The sequence below is a fragment of the Varanus komodoensis genome, unplaced genomic scaffold (genome assembly GCF_004798865.1).
Source record: "Varanus komodoensis strain SLA01 unplaced genomic scaffold, ASM479886v1 scaffold11, whole genome shotgun sequence".
In the NCBI taxonomy this organism is placed as follows: domain Eukaryota; kingdom Metazoa; phylum Chordata; class Lepidosauria; order Squamata; family Varanidae; genus Varanus; species Varanus komodoensis.
Window position 1 is genome coordinate 7195954 of NW_025335317.1, and position 19581 is coordinate 7215534.

A 19581-nucleotide genomic window follows, 5' to 3' on the forward strand; every position below is an offset into this window, starting at 1 on the left:
TCTCTGTTTCTGATTCTATGGGAGCAACTCACTTTAATCTACTTATTGGAGGCAACATGGACACAAGTTCTCTGGCCACTCTGTAACCACGCGGGACATTATTCTTGCTCATGTTTACCTTCCTCAGAGGTGGCTCTTTTGCTTCTTCCAGGGGAAAAATGGCTTCTTGTGCCAGGGTGTCTGGGTAGTGTTGGCAAAAATGCATTAGCTACATGTGTTTGCTCGGCAAGTTTCTCTTAACTCCACTGTGACAACTGGAGAACCAGTGGGGACACTTGCAACCCTAACAGGATCGCAGGATGCAGACTCCCCATTTGGGCTGAGGGAGCATCTCAGAGTCCTGGATGTCTTTGAACTAGAGTTTCACGGAACAAGATGGGGCAGGCAGCTAAGAGTCTGGGCTCTGTTTCTTTGAGAAGTTGAGGCAGGATTAGCAATTGTACTGTGCACTACAAGAGTCTTTGGGTTTTCTTTGCTTATATTTTTGATTTAAAATACTCAATTATCTAAAGCCACTGTAAGTCTCCAACACTCATCCATAGGAATCTAGATGCAGTAGCATCGCCTCTGAATATCTCACTGCTCAGGGAAATGGGGAATGCACAACAATGCATGTGATAAAGAATTTAAAATTTCAGACTGTACTAAAGCATGAGAAACAGAGTTGATACTAGCTTTAGGGTGGATTATATAATTCCTAACTGATTCACAGTATATCATCCTACAGCTGTTGCTTTACAGGAGTCAGTAAGTACCCCGTTGGGTTACATCGCTTTGCAGAAGCACGAAAGCAAAACTACGCTGGAATTTTCCTGAGCTGTGACAGATGCAAAGTCCCTGGTTTAAATCTTAACTCAGTCATGAGGTTTGGGGGGTGAGCCAACCCACTACCTTTACTTTCACCCCTCCCTGTGTTATTGGGACTGCTCCACAGCTCATTATACTACACAGGCAGAAAAACATGAATATGACCCTATTACTTTCAAAGAAAGTGAAGCAACTGGGTGACCGTGGTCATTCTTCATCCTCTTAACTTCACTGCTAGATCTGCACTATCAAAAGTACTCTCTGAAGTAGCGAAATCATCAGACCCATTCTTCCTACATCAGAGGTGCATGCTCCAAGGTGTGTGCGATGTTTGCCTCATCCATGGGTATTATGGACCCCAAATTCTTCTCCAGTTTGGTTTACAATCTGAGTGGGAAAAGAACTCATAGAATCAAAGAAAAGCAGAGTTGGAAGGGGCCATGAAGGCCACAGAGTCCAACCCCCTGCTGTTGCAGGACACCAAGTCACAGCATCCCACTCAAATGGCTGCCCAGCTTCTTTCTGAATGTCTCCAGTGTGGGAGAGCCCACCACCTCTCTGGGCAGCTGGTTCCACTGTTGTATTGATCTGATGGTGAGGAAGCTTTTCCTGGTGTCCAGCCTGAATCTGGGTTGATGCAACTTGAATTGTTATTTATTTATTTATTATTTATTAAAACATTTCTATGCCACCCCTTGCCAAGGCCTCGGGGCAGCTTACAACATTATCCCATGTCCTACACTCTGGCATCAGCAAGAAGAGATCTTGACCTTCCTCTTTGTGACAGCCTTTGAGGTCCTTATAAAGGGATATTATGCCCCCCACATCATATCTTCTTAAAGCTGAACCTGTCCAGTTCTTTCAGTCTCTCCTCATAGGGCAGTGTTTCCAAACCCTGGATCATTTTTCTTGCCCTCCACTGGACCCTATCATGGCTATCCAGGTGCAATGGATGCTTCTATGTTTCACCCTCATGTACCTATTAGCACTTGGGCAGCCTGGTCTAAATCTGGTGTGTACCAGGGGATAAAAGTGTTGGATGACTCCCAACCCATAGGATGGTCTTGATCTGCCCTGGCAACGTCTTTGAATATTTATTTATTAATTAAAACTTTTATATACTACCCACATTAGCCAGATAGCTCTCTGAATGGTTGACAATGAATGCTAGAAGGAAAAAACCAACAACATGATAAACAATGCAACATAATATATATAAATATGATATGGCTTGCAACACGTCAGTCCCATTTCCAATTAAATACAAATACATAGATAAACAAATTAATGAACAATGAATAACCCACAGAGACCCTATGACAGTCTACATAAAGTACAGTATAAAACTGTAATTTTTAGCAATTAAAATACTGGAAAATGAAATAGAAGAAAAAATGGAGAGGTAAGTTAAGGCATCTTCAATGTAATGACTTGTTGGTCTTAAGATTATGCTGGAATCCCTCTCTCTATGGAACCATGAAACTATTGCTTTGTGTTCTCTACCTTCAAGTTGTACAACAAATTTCTCCTTCCTTCCTTCCTTCCTTCCTTCCTTCCTTCCTTCCTTCCTTCCTTCCTTCCTTCCGCAAACTCATAAAATAGATACAAAACCCAGAAATTAACATTATCTTTTTTCCCAAGAAAATATATCTGTTTATCAATACAGCAACCAAGTATAGTTTGTTCTTCAGGAATAAGATCCTCCTCATTGAGAACATCACAGAAATACATTGGAAAGCATGTGCGGCTATAAAACAATATGCAACTTGAACGTTGTAACACTGGCTACTTTGCGATTTCAGTGTAAAAACCGCACCATGATCAATCCTCCATTGACTAGAAAAGCCTGCATGTGCAGCTGTACTTATTTAATCCATTAAGAAGGCTCAAAAGTCTGAAATGACTTCTTTCAAAGCTGAGGATGATGAAAGACCCCATATGGTGAGAAAGGGATGAGTTGTGGGGAAGAGAGACCTGGCAACTACAAAGCTGAACTTGTGAAGAAATTGTCCATTCTCAGAATGTTTTCTGCTTGGTATTAAAACTAATGCTTTGAGGAGAGACAGTTTCTGCTAAAAAGAGGACTGCTGTTATTGTTATTTCAGTTTTCTATTAAGCACCAATCTCCCTTTTCACCAGCTATTTGAAAAGAAAGCTAATATGTTCCTTCCAGAGGCATTGCCATGGAAGTCAATTCGTTATTCATTGAAGAGGCAATCTATGGTTTCACCACATTGTCAGTGGAGGAGGTGGGGGAAGCATAGAGTCCTAGCACTGAGCTCCTGCAGCCTTGGTATTGGGAAACTGAAAGCTGAGCCCCCGTCCCTCTCCTTTGCAGCCGGCATGGAATGGACCACACTGGTGGCTTCTCAAGAGCACTAATGCCCCTTGGAGAAGGGGAAGAGAAGCATTCCAGGGCTGGGGAGGCTGCTGGGACTGTCAGCATACTATTTCCTATTGCTGTCCCAGCATTCTTCCCTTCCTGGCACTCTATATGGCTATCTGGGTAGAGCCAATGGCCTACTGGGTAATAGCAAGGACAGGCATGGTAGCAAAGGAACCTGCCATCACTGCACCTCAACTGGTCAGTGGATGCAGGTGAGCCTCTGAGCTAGCAGCTTCCAAGCATCAAGGCCAGAGGGCCCTGCATTCCATGTTTTCATCCCGGCATACAATGAGGATGGATGGTGTTGTGAGGTGTCAGCTCACAGTTGTAAATGACCCACACTTATGCAGGCAATAAAACTAAAGTCTTTTATTGCTACTTTCTACAAGATTTACGATGCTACGAATAAGCTCTACTGAAATGACCTGTACAAGTTAGTTGCTACCTTCTTAGTGACGTCTCTCAGGGAACCCACGTGGGATTAGTTTTCTCTGTCCCACCTTTGCCCCCTAAGGTGGGACAAAGCCTCCTTTTGTTCCAATCGGCATATGCTATGTCTAAGAGTCACGCGAGTCAAATCTATCCCGCCTCTTGCGTCTCCTGTATCTTGTTCAGGAGACTCAGCGTCAGGAGGAAGGGGGGCATCCTGCCCACGCTCTTCAGGGGCAGAACGTGTAGTGTCTTTTCCCTCAGGGCCCTCGTGGTTGGGCTGAGGTGTGGTTGTTTGCCCAAGGGGTAAAGGGTCAGGATGAGGAACAGCTACCTGCTCAGCTACTCCCAAGCCAGGTTGTGGAAGGGTCGCTTGGTCACAGGGCCTCAAGTATAAGTCCTCCTGTTCTGATGCCTGATTCTCTCTTTGGGCATTTGACTCTTCCTCGTGAGGTGCCACCTCTGTTGAGGCGTCAGGCATGACAGATGGATGGATATCCAGAGATAGGGTTCTGGAGGTCTCAGGAAACAAATATGCCTCACTGTGACTTGTTAACATATGATCCCCTCTTCTTCACAGTTCAAGAAACCCCAGCACTTGAGTGAATGCTTTCCCCACCTTCCCCAGATGCCTCAGACATGATAGTTTCTTCTGGAGTTCCAGGAACTATGTGCAGAACTTACCATTCAGGCCATATTCTCAAGAATTCCTCTTAGTTCGTCTATGTTAATTGCTGTTGAGAGGTATGTAAAGGGAAATCTGGCCAATCTTCTAGTACTTTCATAGATCGCAAATGGTAGCCTGAAGTGATTAGACCAACAGTAGCCTTAAAGTGAATGCTGCATCAAAATGATTTAGTGAGAACAAAGCAAATAGCTGGGTGACTGAGGTCAAGTTGATCTTTTTTATCAATCTGTACATTTTATTAGTGTTTCTAGAGATGCATATATGAAACATTGCTCTATTACCATGTCAAAAGATATGATGTGAGACCAAGTATTATTTTAAAATGTCTGTTTACATTGGGATAATTCAATCTGTTTCTAGTCTGTGTCATGCCTATATCCGTCATTTAATCCATTCTACTTACACAATGGTCTGCTTTTAATCCTTTAATATATGTACTTTAATACAGATTCAATGCATATTATATTAATGTTCAAAATCCTTTCTCTCAAGCTACATATTAAAATGCATATACATAACTTTGATTAGCTGCCCAGACAGTCTCAGCTATTGAGTGGTTTAAAAACAAACAAACAAAAATTTCCCCATAAAAATCATGCCCAAATGTTCATTTTGTCTCAGAATGTATATTTTGATACATTCAGTGTGTGGTCCCATAGCCACCTAGACAGAATCTAGATGGCCTTAGACTTAGTCAGTGTCCAAAGTTATTGAACCATTATTCATGACAAATCATTCCTGATTGCAATTAGACAATTACACAAAATGCTAATTTTGGTGAAAAGTTCTTATATTTTTATGTCAATTGATGAAGCTCATCAATTTGAAGCAGAAATTGATAAATGCTGATTAGAGGTTGGTATAGATCATCATCATCATTTCATCATCTTCATCTTGCTCACTTCTGCTGACTATAAGAAAGTACATTCACCCTCAAAACCATTCACCATATAACACAGAGAAAGCAGTGCTGCAATAGACCACTGGAAAGAATAAAATCACAGTATAAAGCGGAAAGTGGATTTCCCACCAAATATTTCAGAATTAGCTGGGCTGCATTAGCATCATCATCATCATCAAATCAATAAGCATGATGGGGAGGCTCCCCAAGTGAGTTTCCTCAATAGTGCATTGATTCTTTGAAAGTAGGATTCGGGAGTATACAATTATATGCCCCAGGTACCAGGTTGCCTTCCCTGGAATAGATGGACTTGTGGCCTGTATTGATTCCTAACCAGATAATATCTGTGGGAGCAGAGGATGAGATTAAGGTATCTCTCCTGAAACACAGATTCTCCCTTCCATCTTGGAGCTGGATTAAGGCTTTAAGCAGAAAACCTGGTTAGCTGTAACTCTGGTTGACACACCTGCTGATATAATTGTAAAATGCAGTTGGATCTGGTGGAGAGAATTTGTCCAGAAGAGGGAGGAGATGGGGTCATGATGTTGTGTGTGAACACACATGAGCACCAACCCCTAAAATGTTTTGTATCTTCTGAGAAAGGTACAGCAAGTCAGGTGACAAAAAGCGAATTCATAACAGATTCTGAGATAGAGGATTATATTAAACAGGAGTCTATACAATCTTAGACTAGTTCAAGTTCCAAAAATTTTAATGCGGCTACCCTAAGTAAACCTAACAGTGGATAGAACCCATAGAGTGTATCACACTGCCTCTTTTGTATTAAAAGCTTTTCTACCCCATCCACCACTAGCATCTCAGGATGGCTTGTATGGTTTTCTGCAGCAGATTACTGCAAAAATTTCCACCTGGGATAAAAGCTTAGCATGAAGCTGTAAATTAGGTATAATTCTCTGCTTTAACACCATGGCTATGAGTATTGGCAATTATTCTGAGGTGGGGGAGTTGGTCTCTGTTGATACAACTTCAGTCAATTATTAAAAAAGCAGAACAAATTATTAAAGATGCTGTTAATTTGGATTCTCTGTGACTATGTAGATAAACTCCTTGAATCTCATTAATTGTTTTCTTGTAGTGAACAGGAAAATGTACTCCCAAAGAATTAAGCTGGGATTGGTATCTCATATTCCTAAAATTAACTACTGGGGAGCAAAAAGGAAGAAAAGAAATGTATAACTGGGCAGATAATGTTAGTTTTAATACAGATGGGAAATGGTCTGTGTATAAAATTCCTGTATTGAATTAATATAAAAAGTGGCAGTTCTTTGCTCTAGCTTGCTGAAATCCCTTAGATTTTTTTTTCTTACACCTTGCTGAGCATCCATTCAATGTAAGTAATCATTCAGATTGAAACTCATGGACTAATAATGCTCAACAGCCCTCTGGTTAATTTTGTGGTTAGTGAGTTGGGAAATTGTCATGATGCTCCATGAAAACATAGAAAAGGAGTAAATTATCCTAGACTCAGATGTGGAAAAATGCTGGACTCAAAGCACACAGTACACAGAGATGGAATGCCAGCAAGTCACCCTAAACCAAAGGGTTCCAAGTGATGTTCTAGAAGCCCTGGGGTCTCCAGTGAGAAGATGAGAAATGGTTGATGAAACAACTGGAGCTCCATGATAAAATTTCCCTAGCAAAATGGTTGTAGGGAATCCTGGTTGTGATCTGAATTGACTCTGAATTCCTGTGGACTGTAAGAAGATCTGGCCATGGCACCTTCTGCACATTAGAATGATTCCCAGTCATCTGTCTCAAGGACCGGATTCCATGGCAGACAGGTTGGAGTGGGAAGGAAGGATTCCCTAAAGTTAGACAGGTCAAAAAGCACTGGAATAGTCCTTAAAGCAGAGTAAAGGGTGTTGGGGCTCTATACAAAACTAGCCTTCTTCAGGCATTCTAAATTCAAGGATAATCACCATGTGAGGAGATGTAGCAGAAAAGCCTTGTTACTTTCACTCTTTCTCTTGTACAACTGGAGGACAACGTTCTCCTGTGAAGAGCATAACTTTATTCATGGGAGCTCACCATACCCTCTGAAACACTGGAAAAATCAGCCCTTTGACTTGCACCCCCATGGATGGAAGATGCTCTCCCCTTGACAAAGCTGCCCTTCACAGGTAGAAGGTGATGAAGCTAAACAGAGGTGACAGGGGTTGTGTGCTTCCCCTTCTTGTGTGCTGATTATTTCTGGATTTAAAATATCTGCAGGTTCCCATAGGTAAGCATGACACTAAGGTGAGTCCTTAAGCCACACTAGAAGAAGAGCCAGTGTGGTGCAGTGGTTAGACTGGGACTTGAGAGATCCAACTTCTAGTCCACACTCAGCTATGAAACGCACTGGGTGACTTGGTGCCAGTCATGGATTTTCACAAGGGTGTGGTTGTGAGGATAACATGGACAGAAGGAGAACCTTGTGGGCCTTCTTTACAAGAGGATGAAAGGAGAGGTATAAATGTAGTGTAACAATACACAAAATAACATTGTGTCTCCTACGTACTCGCCTCTGTGGTAAGCACAATAATGTTCTCAGTGCATCACAAGTTACCTTCCGCTTGTATGTCTGCCTGCATAGTTATAATATCGACCCCCACCCTGGGGCTCACAGTACTCTGGCCAATTTGTTGCGCTGTCTCCTCTGCCTCTGTTCACTTGGCAATGTTCACCCATAGTTCTATATATTTTGCCTCTTAGCAGTATGGAAGAACTGTGTTCTTTATGTGAGGCCGCTGCTGTCATCAGCTAATATTTCTTTTCGGTGGCTGAGGGGCAATGTCCCCTTAACAAGTCATGAGGGACCAAACAAAGTCATTTGATCTGAGGAAAATGTTAAAAGATCTCAGCAGGTGGAGGAAGACAAGTCTGGGAAAATGTCCATCACTGAAGATGCGAGAGTCAATGGGACCACACACCTTTGTATTAAACTTTCTGACTTGTGCAATATAGAAGATACACAATCCAGCAGATGCACAACCAGATTCAGGTAGGAATGTCTTTTATTTTTGTAATACAGTTTTATATGAACATAACAACTGAATGGTTTACTAATCTTAAAAAATGAACACATATAAAAGAGCAAGATGCATAAATATTTATGTCATCACTACCAAGTAAAAGAGGAGAAATTTCAAAGTGAAAAAGCTCTCTGAGAATCATACAATCAAAATCTCCTAGAACAAAGTAAGCTTGTCCATATCTTGCCATGCATTGCTGGGGCAGAATGGAGTCCATTGCCTTCTTGGTTGATAAAGTTGATAAATAATGGCAAAATACACTCAAATGTGCCAATATCTAGATGGTCTTTTAGATGTCCAGCTTGCTGTTTCTCCAACATAGCCATATTCCACACTTTCCCAAACCAGTCTCTCAAATTAGGGGATCTATCACCTTTCCATCTTTGAACAAAAACTCGGTTGGCAGTCAACAAGAGAGAAAAATCATATCTTTCTCCAAATATTCAATGTTGAGTTCATTAGTTATGTAGAACATAACCTGGATCTAGATGGGATTGATTAGTTAGTGACTCCATTAATTTCTTTTAAAGGAATTGACCTTGTAGATGGATACACAACATGGTGAACTGAAAAGCATCACTGAACAGAGAAAGTTGGCATTTGTGTTTCTGAGCTTTCCTAGTTTTGGAGCACTGTACATGACATAACACGACAGGTTACAAATTGTGTGATAGCTCCCACAATACAGATCCTTCCCAGGGGGATCTGTCCACCTGCCTGTGGATTTCTTTGTTCCCTGGGTCTCTGGCCCTTTCTCGGATGCCCATCTGAATGTCATGAGGAGGGCTGAGTGTGTAAGAAGCCAAGAGCAATGCTCCCAGGAGGCCATCATCTCTCACTGGGATCACTCAGGGTTGAGTGGTGAAAGCTGAGACACCAGATTAAGATGTAGCCTCCCACTTGGAGGGTAATGGCTACATCAGCAGAAGAGAATGGATATCTCTGATGGTGATGGGAGCAGAATAACTCTTGAAGGGCAGCTACTGGGCAGCAGTGATAGCTAAAGGTGAAGCTGATGGAAGGTCTTTCCCAGACAAGAGCAGTGATGCTCAAGCTAACTCTGGTTAGCACAGGAGAAGGCCATGGTAAACCACTCAACATTTTCTTACCTTGGAAACCCTGTGTTGCAACAATCCAAAATGAAACATGAGATAGTACCGGAAGATGAGATGCTTAGGTTGGAAGGTACTTCATGAGCCACTGGGGAAGAGCAAAGGACAAATCCGAAGAGTGCCGTTGCGAATGATGCAACTGGAACAAAGCTGTAAGGAAGTCTTGCAGCTGACATGCACAAAGGTGAAGGGAAAGTCTGATGCTGCACAGCACGTACCGTTGGAACATGGTACATGAGAGCATGGATCAAGGCAACCTGGAAGCTATAAAGTGGGAAGTTGGACTGCTTGGTGTGGTTGAATTAAAATGGACCAGGATGAGACATTTTCAGTCAGTCAAGCACAAGGTGTTTTACTCTGGAAATGACAAATGCAGAGGAAATGCGGTGGCTCTAATACTGAAGCAAGATGTAAAACAGGCAGTTAGGTGCTATGATGCAAAGTCCAACCAAGTCATATCAATCAGAATTTGCAGAAAATCTATCAACATAACCATCCTTCACATCTACAACAGATGCTTAAGAAGACTTTTTGTTTAAATCATTTATGCAGGTGTTCAAAAGAAAATTGATAACACAGCAGAACATGACATGTAGATAACCGTAGATGACTAGAATACAGAAGTAAGAAACAAAGCAGAATCTTGTGTGTGTGTGTGCAGAGGGGGGCAAATTGGCCTACAGTATGAAATGAATCAAAAGAATGACTCAGATAGGGGTTTTTTTGAAGGCAATCATTTGTTTATTGCAAATACATACTTCAGGCAACTGCTCCAACAGTTGTACACAAGGACATCACCAGATGGCCAATACAGAACTCAAACAGATTACGGAGATGGGGGATGGAGAAGTTGTATTCTTTCTGCTACACAATGGCCAAGAGCAGATTGTGGTAGTGACCATGAACTCTTAATATGAAAAATCAGCATAAAGCTGAATAAGATTGCTAACAGAAATATGGTGCCCAAACAGAACTGAGACAACAGTGATGGGGAATTCAAAGTCACATAAAAAACAGATTTGTATTACTGAATGCAGTTGACCATGTGCAGAAAGAAGCATGGACTGGAATCTGCTACATTATTAGGGAAAAGTAGCATTCCTGAAGAATTGGAAGAATGCCAAAAGTCCATTCCTGTAGCAAAAAGAAAGAAAAAACCTAGATCGAATACAGAAGAAATTCTCACAATTGCCAAGGACAGGCAAGAAAAAGAAGAAAGTTTCAGAAATAGGGTCAGAATCCAGAATGCAGCTTTTCAGCAGCTATCGCAAAGAGACGGGAAGATCAGTGCAAAAAATAGACCAACAAAAAGGGGAAAACAGGAGACCTTTTCCAGATGATCCAAAACATTAAAGGAAATTCAGAGCTAGATTAGGAATGCTGGAAGACAAACAAGGGAGCATTGTATCTGACCAAGAGAAAATAAAGAGATGGTGGAAAGAAGATGCAGAAGCACTATGTCGAAAAGATGAAAGGATGGCAGGGCCCTTTGAAGAGAAATCCTATGAGGAGGAGCCCACAATATGAGAAATGAGGGGGAAGCTGCTGTGAAAGCACTTGGAAGGAATATAGCACCAGAGCAGGCAGGGTACCAATAGAATTTTTCCAAGGTGCAGAGACTGAATCAAATCCTAACATGAATTTATTTATTTATTTAAAACTTTTCCGGACTGTCCCTTACTGTGGTCTTGGGATGGTTTAACAATGAGACAGAATAAAACAAACCACAGTATCCTAATCAAATTTCCAGTCAACAATAAAAACCCTATTAAAACAATCAAAGCTTAAAACATTGGGAAAATAAAAAGGTTTTAGCCTGGTGCCGAAAAGGATAAAGTGATGGCACCAGGCGAACCTCTCTGGGGAGTGAATTCCACAATTGGGGTGCCACTGCAGAGAAGGCCCTTCTCTGGGTTGTCATACTCCTAATCTCCTTCAAGGAGGGCTCCCCGAGATGGACCTCTGCCCCAGATCTTAAAGGGCGGACAGGCACATATGGGAGGAAGTGACCTGGCCTGAACATGTCAGCAAATATGGAAAACAAAAGGTCCACAGATTGAAAATATTGAATATACATTCCAGTTCCCAAGAAGGGAGATGATGAGGAGTGCTATAGGACCATCACGCTAACTTGCCATGCAAGAACAGCGATGCTCAAGATGCTGCAACCAAGAAGAGGTGCTGAGATGGCATGCCGCAACAAGAAGCTGCTCATTGGATCCTGTGGATTTTCAACACTTTCCCCACCTCTGCGTGTAGTGGAGCCAGGAAGACAGCACTATTGGTTATGCTGAAAGAGCTCTAGCCATTTCCCCCTCTTCCAAGTGCCAAGCCAAGTACTGGAGGGAATGTGGAAATGGGCCGCATTCTAAAGTTGCATGTTTTAGCATATGCATAAAATGTGCGATAGCTACTTATATTTCTATAGCAAGATCTCATTTTCAATGTACACAGTCCTTACAGAGTATCATAAGGGAGAGGGAAAGGAGTTGCTGCCCTAATCTAGATTTATTTTATAATCAGAATTTCAAAAGAAGGAGACAGCAGAGAGGGGGACTGAAGAAAGAGATGGAGGTAAAAAGGGAAATCTGCATGAACGCACTCGCCCCGGCTGAGGTTACAATCCTATGCAAATTTAATTGGCAGCAATTCTGACTGAACTCAGAGGGATTTCCTCTGAGCAGTTATGCACAAGTTTCCATTGTTTTAATTTCTGTACCAGGTGTGGACTGAAGTGATAATTCAGAGTCTTCACAGGAAAGGTGGGTTTTGTGGATGGTTATTTATGTATTTAGATCATTATTGGATGTCTCTATTTTTTTAAGTTTCCCAGTGGCTTGTAACGTAAAAACAAAACATAATTAAATGAATATTTATTGACAGTAGAATAAATTGTAACAAGGAAAGGGAAGGGAAGGGAACAGAGAGGTAAAACAGAATACAAAGCTAGGCAGGATTTAAGAAAATAAAAAAAAAAAAGTCTTGCCCCTGAAAGTTGAGATGGTTGTCAAGTGAGCCCCTCAGCAGACAGCATTCCACAGCCTGGCATCACCATGGAAGAAAGAGATTTGAAGGACAGAAACATGGAATTGTGTAGATGATCATGAATTATGTGGATGATCACACACACCTAAGGGTGGTGGGATAAAAGAGCAGAGCCATTCAAGGAAACAGAAGACCTCGCATCCTGACCATTGCCTCTGCTGCCTGAGGCTAAAGGGAGTCCTGTCCAAAACATCGGAAGGCAACAGACTGGGAAGGCTGCCTTACTGGAACATTCCCAGAATGCAGTGCTTAGGGACCTTCTCAGGGTGGCTTTGTCTTCCACAGTCAAGCTCACAGAGGGAACACCGGCTATTTCTCTTGAAAGCCTGGTGTAGCATCGGTTGCCAGGATGAGATTTCACCTGAGAAATGGAGAAAAGCGGGAATATGTGCAAATGATGCAGGCATAAAGCTTTTACAGTAGGGCCTTATTTGCTTCTCTTCATCAGATCACAGCCCCTACAATGGGTTTTTCAGGATCAGAAAACATGACACAACACAGTGAAGTGTTGCAGGGGTGTGAATGCTCAGTGACTTCAGATTTTAGCCTTGGTTTATGAGCAAGTTGGCTTCCTGCTTAGAATGCGGAACATGTAGGCTCCAGCATCTATAATGCCACACAACAGATTTCAGGCCAAGCCTTTAAAAACATGATGTTTTCCCCTTGAAGCTAAAGGAGGAATGATAGGTAAGCAGAATTTAATAATCACTCAAGTAGGGATTTGTGCAGAAGGAAGTGTTTTTGGCATCCCATTGGTATTTCAGTGTTTCTGCAGCCAGAAGATTAGTTATCCCATTCTGTTTATTTGATATTATGGATTGTTTAGCTGGGTGGGAGAAAAATAGGGGTTTTCTGAGCAGCCTCTGATCCAATCTGGAAGGAATGCTCTTTCTCTTATTTGAAAACATTCAGAACCACATTCAACAAATGTCTTCAGCAACGGCTCTTTTTGGATATGAAAATGCAGGAGATCAATATAAGCTTCTCAAAACTGTGACTTGCACAGTTTTTTTGGTACCTCCTGTCCCCATTAGGTCACTCAGTGTTTACAATGAGAGAACTAGCACTGCAGGAGTTTGACAGAGTTTGGCAGAAATTGCTTGTTCTGTTAATTGAGGAAGCTGCATCCTTTTCCTCAGAGATTACTTCAGCTTTATCCCCCCCGCCACACACACACACTCTGGGGAGCCAAGGACAGATTAAATTCAAACATATAAGAACATGCAATGCATTAATTGGGATGCTGGCTGGAGTATGCTGAAGGCCATTTCTCAGACTAAACATGCATACTTTAATTTGGGTACCAGTCTGAGGTTAATTATGAATAGGCATTGCTGGTATCTGTCAGAGCTTAGAGGCCTTGGATCAGGCCATGTGCTGTTTGCCGGGGACTGGATGCTTTTCCTCACCTTGATGGGTTTGCGTGACTGCAATGCTTTTTACCATGGGTCCCCCTTGAAAATGGCCTGGGAACTTTAGCTGAAATAGAATGGCAAGATTGTTGACTGAGTCACAGATGGTATGGACTGAATGGTTCCTGAAATGTTGCCGAATCCAATTCCAGCCGAGGCAAATGTTGCTCAATGTCATGATGAAACAGGAGGAGAGGGAGGCAAAGAAGATGAAGAGGAGGAGGCAGCAACGGAAATATTGCTCCCTTGTTCTGCTTGGTATTCAAACCATCCAAGCAGCCTGCCCAGTGTTCCCTTTGGCAGCCCCCAGTCACTCCGCAAGGGCCTTAAGTACAGAGGGAAGTCGCATTCCCATCCACCGTGCAAGCTCTTCAGAGATTTGCATGCTAAGCTCTGCAGCAATTGTATTTTGGGCTTGCTTCAGGGTTTAAAGACTGCTGTCCATGGCTGGCTCCAGCTGGACTCAATTCAGGTGCTCAGCAGTTGAGTTACAAATCTTATTAGGGTATCCGACTTTACAAAGGACAGTCGTCTATCTGAAGGACTCTCTTGCTTAAGATCAAGGTCTATAAGATGGGTGAAGAGGTCCCTTCAAGTGGTCCATCAACAGAGCATTGTAATTGTATGGAACAATGACAAAACAAAGGATGGAAAACAGAAGAATGTAAAATGAACAGTTCTAATCTGAGCAGACAAATACACAGGCCACCTGGTCACAGTTTGGTGATCATTTGATATTTTTAGTTAAGTTATAGTTACTGTTTTTGAATTTGCATGTATATGGAGCTGGGGTTTGAGGGTAGGAGGAACCCAAAATATACCCTCAATTGCTAACTCTAATTGCTTTCCTCACAAAATATTAGCAAGATTCACTTGATTTTGTTAATTTGGTGCCCACTTACCAATGGAATGTGTTACTTTGAAAGAGGTTCCTCATTACCTCATTGTGATCCTTAACAAGATTTACAAAAATTGCAAGGTATTTTAGAAAACTGTGGTTAATATCTTGAGTTTGTTTTGAAATAGTTGCTTGGTATATGACTTTCTTGACAGTTTGGTAGGTCTGTTAAAAAAAAGGAATTGCCATTGTTATGTCTGTATTATATACCAGATTTTTTAATATTAGAAGGGTGACTACCATTGGTTTTAACAATAAATAAAATTCATGCATTATATAAGGGCTTCATATATGTCTTTCTTGGGAAGTTGTGAGAGTTTCTAATGTGAAATAGCTGAGAAAAATGAACATCCAAATAACCAGGAGACTGTGACTTTCAGCCTTTCCCCTTAATGTGAGAATTTCCTCCCTCTCCAAGCCTTTGTGACCTTGAAATGTGGTATTTCATAGTTTGGCAGGTGGGGAAGGTAATGTGTGGAAGGTGCCATGGAGATTATAAACATATATTTCAAGACAGCCTAGAAACCAGACCATTTTTTGGAGGGGCAAATTGTTTTGACATGAAAAACACAGTTTCTATGGACCATGCAACATCTGTTTATTGAATCAATCTTGTGGTCATTTCAATTTTCTGAGCTCGATGGGGGATACTCACTTAGCTATGTGTCTGCTTGCCTTCCTCCCTTTTGCTCCCTTCATGCAACAGTTTGCTGTCTCTCAAATGGCTTGATTCTGTGGGCTGTGGTGACGGAAGAGACAGGAGTATTTCTAGAGCCATTGGTGTTTACTAATCAGAGATGACAGAAGCCAGAAAGGGAGGTCTTCTTGCCAAGAAATTTTTAAAAAAGTTCTCTTGTTAGAGCACTTAAGCCCATCTTTACAGAGAGAGAGAGAGGAAGGAAAAGAAGGAGAGATCTTGTAAAAGCAGGAGTTCTCTTTTTTAATCCTTCCAAACCCTTTAGCAGGTAATCTTTAAGTTTGTGTTCTTCCAGTTGGAGCTAGGCAAGAATTTAAATGCCCAGAGGATGAGAGCTTTTTGTTTGTGTGGTGTATATCATGCAAAGCAAAGTGAGAAATAAAGACCTTTAGCAACAGACCACACATACAAAGAGACGTTCTGTGCAGAGTGAGACTTGTCTGCCTGATTTGGGAGAAGTCTCACATGCCATGTGCTTTTGACCCAGCAGGTGGTGCAATTGAGCTAAGCTTCCCAGCAGCCTGATTTTATTACAAAGATACCTTATTGATTTTTAAAAAAATAGAAGGAGGAAAATAATAATAAACACCCATGTTACAAATTGCAGGTCATTATTTGACACAGCTGTGCTGCTTTCAGAAAGGGTGAAGGCAGGAAAATTAAAAGGGAATATTACTGCTTAACTTGCTCTGGCCAATTTGCTTCTCATTAGCTTGTTTCCCCCACCCAAATGGGATTTGCTTAGATTTTCCATGATTAATATTTTTACAGAACTGGTAATTTGTGCATGAGGGAAGTCTATGAAAGAATTTTCTTAGAATCAAGCAGAGTTCCCCTGAACCCTTCCTTCAGCACAATGGCTGTTTATATTTTGTCTTGGGTGTTTGTATAAGATGCAATTTTGACTGGGCAATTTACATGGGGAATAATAATTCAGTCTCCCAAGGAACTCTGGGAAACGTAGTTCAGTGTGTGCATGTGGGTGATGGGCTTGGTGGAATCTCCAACATGTCCCCGGCATCTTCAAACTGCCATTTGCTTGGTTCATTGTGACAGCTAAAATGTTCTAATGCTGATATCACTGAGTAAGGCAGGCATCTTTTGTATTATGCTTCATGAAAATATTGTCCATTTGGGGGCAGTGCTAAGGTCCACCACAGAGGTTGCTAAAAGCCAGTTAGCTTAACGTCTGTTCCCAGTAAACTGGGAGAAAGCCTGATTAAACTTTAAATCAGTAAGCATATAGATGGACAAGCTCTGTGGAACAAGATTTGGCAAGTCCCCACCAGACTTTGTCTATATGATTCTGGCCTTCTGGCCTTATACAAATCGATTGTGCCATCACACTTGTTATGGTTGGGTTGCTCTCTCTAAGCACAACTTCTGGCTGTTCATCTTAACCTGGAATATAAGGAAATGCCACTAAAGTGTTTGGGACTATTAGCTTAGAAAGAAGGTGAGTCTGAAGAGACAGGACAGCGGTGTACAGAATTATTCATGGTGTGGAGAAAGTGGAGAGGAAGGCATTTTCCACCACTCGCCTTATAGGAGAGCCCCAGAGCAGCCCATGGAACTGATTGCTGGGAGATTCTGGATGAATAACAGGAGGTCATTGGTTAGGCTCTATTGCACTGCAATGGAAGGCATGTAATGGCCACCAATTTGGATTACTCTCAGCACCACAAGGGTATGTACCCTGGTTACAGGGTAACACAACTGAGAGGGTGTTACTACCTCCATATCCTACTTGCCCCTTTTCGGGATGCAGCTGTTTTGCTGTGTTGGGAACTGAATACTGGACTTGATGGATTCTTGGCCTCATCTCCCCATGGTTCATTTGTTTTTCTTAAGAAGTCTCCTGAGCTCCAGCTAACTTTATCTGCAGTTCCAACGATCAAACATGATGTTAAAAAGCAAATGTAGCAAGAAGCACAGTTTTTAAAATGTCACATGGGATATTTTATGGCATCATTGTCCATATTATGACATTTATGGCTATATATTAGTTGTCCTAGAATGCTATTATTCCTCTTGGAAATACTGGGGAACCATCTAAGAGTGGAGTCAACTGAAAGCACCTTTTAGAGGAGGAAGAGGACAACCCGGTATGCTTGATAAGAGTTTAAGTTGCTACAGGAACTTGGAACATTATTCTGGAACTGCATATTGAATGCCGGTCTTTATGCAGACTGCATTTTTTTAACGGTCCGATCTGAGTTCCACTAAAATTCCGCATTTCCAAATTGATTTATTAAGGCAGAGGTCTCATACCACCACAGAAGAGCCTCCCAGAAGATTTGAAAATGAACTGGGCTTTGTCAATGTTGATATGACTTCATTCATTGGCTAAAAATCCTGAAAGGTGGGAGCAAAATATTTTTTGGTGACAAACTGAATAGGTAGAATAGCGGATTGCACTTTGCCTCAGGTTTGACAAATGTGAGATGTTTGCTCTTTGCTTTTTGCAGGAGAAGCATGCTGTCTTGATTCAATGTAGAAAGGTAGAAATATTATGAAAAAGCATGAGACTTTGCATTTCAACAGAGAAAAAGAGGCCTACCTTTTCCCACATGCCTCGTGTTTTCTGTCCAAACATGCATATGATGGCCCCCTCACAATGAAATCTCAGGGCATCCCAACATTATTGGAAAGACCGTAGGATTCTTTGGCGTTCCATCACACTTGGCACTCCTACCCTACCCTCCTTGAAGCTGCTACAGAAAGTGTTCCACCACTTGAGGGCCACCTGCCCTTGCGGTGGGGTAAATCTGCCTCTGCCTATACAGCTGCATTTCTCAGTCTGCTTCCAGCTGACCATAAGTCTAACCAAAACTGTCTCTGACCTTCAGCATTCAGTGATTCCTTTGTTACAAAACGTTCTGTCCAGGTAGTTGCAGGTGTGTCCGAAGAGGCAGCAAGCTTGGAAGGATTGTACATGGTGAGAAAATGGACCTTTGAACCAAGAAGAGCAGCAATTATTCACATTGGCTTGTCCTGAGCCCCTGTTCAGGCTTTATGAAACCAAGTTCACAAAACGCATGAGGGTAGGAACTTTAGTCTTGCCTTAAATGCCCTCCTTACACATCCCCATTGTCCGGTATTCCTGGAGGGTAGCAGTGTGAACAGGAGAGATTCCTGTATGTACAGAAGCACTCTGTGCACTGAAGAGCGCCGGACAATAATGCCTTTATTGAACTCAGTTCAGGAACGCCTGAATAGGGTTTGTTTTAGGGCCAACACAGATAAGCAGTAACCTCAGCTGAGGAAATGTGCTTGTTGGATTGTATCATTCCACAGTGCAAGTGGAGACTGAATGTTTGACTGCTTCCCTGTGTCGGAAGGAAACTAGCATGTAATGAAAAAGCGAGCCTCAGTGCTTTTTTGGGTATGCAAGGAATATTTCATGCAGAGGAACAGTAATAAATATTCTGTCCTCAACTGTTCTTCCTAGGTGAGAGAAATATGTTTGCTTACTGTTCTCATGTTGACTTAAGGTATTTGTGCAGTATGGAATGTAGAAAAGCATGAAATAATACCAACAAAAATATAAAACAAACAAAACACAGTGTAATAAAATAATAAAATTTTGTGAGACTGCTGCTCCCAGGTGTTTAAATCTTAGGGTGAGGTTTTCCTGCCACAGTTGCCCTGCGTCATAAAATGAATTTTATTTTGGTGTCGGTAGGGAGAACCAGACATCCCTCGTGTGTGTGTGTGTGTGTGTGTGTGTGTGTTTTTACAGCTTCTGCCTTGGCACTTCTTTCCAGGAAAGAATTCAGTAAGGAAGAAAAAGGGGGTGACCACCTGATACCTTTGATTGTGTGTGTTAGGAGTCTTATTCCTCTATGGCTAAACTGGAGGAGATGTGCCTCCAGATTAGCAATTCTGAAAGGGGTCACAATAAGAAAGTCTTTTCTATGGGAGGAATGCATTGTGCATTCAAGTCCATATTCCTGGTGAGAGCATTCACAGTGTGCTCACAAGGAGTCAAGTCCCATGCGCTGGACAAGCAGCTCCCCCTCTCACTCCAGGAGCAGATATCCCTGCTCCTGCCACTGAATAAGGCTGGTTGTGGGACGTTTGGTCCTGAGGGATTCACCAGGAAAACAGCCATCCATGCAGCCAGGATCTGTGAGTATTTGCTGACTTTCACTCGGCTCCATTCACTTTG